General features: G+C 33.6%; 1 long non-coding RNA gene across 1 annotated transcript; it reads left to right on the top strand.

Moving 5' to 3' along the window:
* The first annotated feature begins 6 nt into the window (after positions 1-6).
* LOC105118866 (uncharacterized) lies at positions 7-762 on the top strand. Its single transcript, XR_841039.1, has 2 exons — positions 7-421; positions 533-762. It is a non-coding gene; the product is annotated as an uncharacterized LOC105118866 (long non-coding RNA).
* Positions 763-1,492: the final 730 nt, after the last annotated feature.

The following is a 1,492-nucleotide window of genomic DNA, read 5'->3' as shown; positions in this document are numbered from 1 at the left end:
CCGATCCCAACTCATGGAGCAATTCATTATTCTTAGGTTTGTTCGAGTTGGCGAGCGTCAGTGAAGGTGACTCACACAAGCCTGGACTATCCATAAGTTGGGAACTAGGCAAAAAACAATTCCTTAATTTTATCTTGTGCAATTCACTGTGCTTTTTCTTATCAATAGCAACAATTGTGGTTGTAGCATTGACTGAAATCTTCCTGTGGGACTGGCAATCTACTTCACTTCTTTTGTTGCCTATGATGTGCATTCTCTTGCTAATTGCTGCAGCAGAGTTTGTATTTGGGGTGGCTATAGTTACCGATACAAGCGTTGCAAATGTATTTCCACTTCGAGCTTTGATTTTGGTTGTAATCCTACTGAACATAACATGGCAGCTTGCTTGGACCTACCAATATCTCCGGAAAAGGTTACAGAGGTGAGTAGAGCCATTTACTGACCATAACCATTACGTTCATATTATCCATGTTTTTTCTAGCTCTAGTTTTTGTGTTTCTGGATGCTAATTTTATCTAAATGTTCTTTGCAGATTACGCCGCAACGAAGAGGGGAGAGGAGCATGAACGAATTGAATCAGAAAAGCAATGCTAATGATGTCCTGCATGACGAGATCTGATTGAATGTTAATGTTCAGGATTAAGAACTTGATTTTCTTGTAACACCAATTTGATTTTGAATGACAAGCTACTTTACATGTCTGAGGCATGTCTTGTTTTGCTTTGAAAAAGAAACGAAAGCATGGAAGACTAGTTTGGTTTTTGCTGGTAGGTTATCATCATTTTAACGGTGCAGGATATCTATGGTTGGATCAAGGCTTGCAGTTGATAGAGATGAGTGAGGAAGAACGCTTCTAATCCTAGTTTAAAAGAAACAAAATGAAAACTAAGCACATAATCCAAAAGGAAAAAATTCAACTCATAACTGTAGCCACCTCCGAATGCCAATGATTTACCCTTGAATAATAGTTTCATTGATGGGCTTACAGGCGCTGGATTAAATAGACGGATAAATTTCCTAGATGAAACCATCTGAGGATCTTCTTTATTGGTTTTTCCTTCTTCTGGGAGGACCAACAATGGCACCATCATTTTAAATAGAAGATGATTTTGAATCGAATATGTGATGCATCCATAAGATGTCCAATTTCTGCATCCTGACAAGGAGGTGGAAATTTCTTGCTTTTGCTTTTAGAATATGTTTGGTATTGCGATAGCTATTGTGGTTATGGTTTTAAAAAAAATTATTTTATAAAAAATACTTTTAGTTAAGATTGATTTGAAAAAATAGGTATTTGATTAAAACTGTAGTTGAAATTGAGATTAAAAAAAAATAATTTAATATATTCGGTTAAAAATGTTTTTGAAATTAAAGTTATAAAATAATTTTAAAAAATATATATTAATATTGATGGTTTTAAATTTAAATATTGTAGAATTAATTACTCTTATTACATCATGAAATAAATAATATTTTATATAAAATATTATTT

The sequence above is a fragment of the Populus euphratica genome, unplaced genomic scaffold (genome assembly GCF_000495115.2).
Source record: "Populus euphratica unplaced genomic scaffold, PopEup_1.0 scaffold2305.1, whole genome shotgun sequence".
NCBI lineage: Eukaryota > Viridiplantae > Streptophyta > Magnoliopsida > Malpighiales > Salicaceae > Populus > Populus euphratica.
The sequence above is the reverse complement of the archived record's forward strand: the minus strand, read 5'-3'. Positions and strand labels throughout refer to the sequence as shown.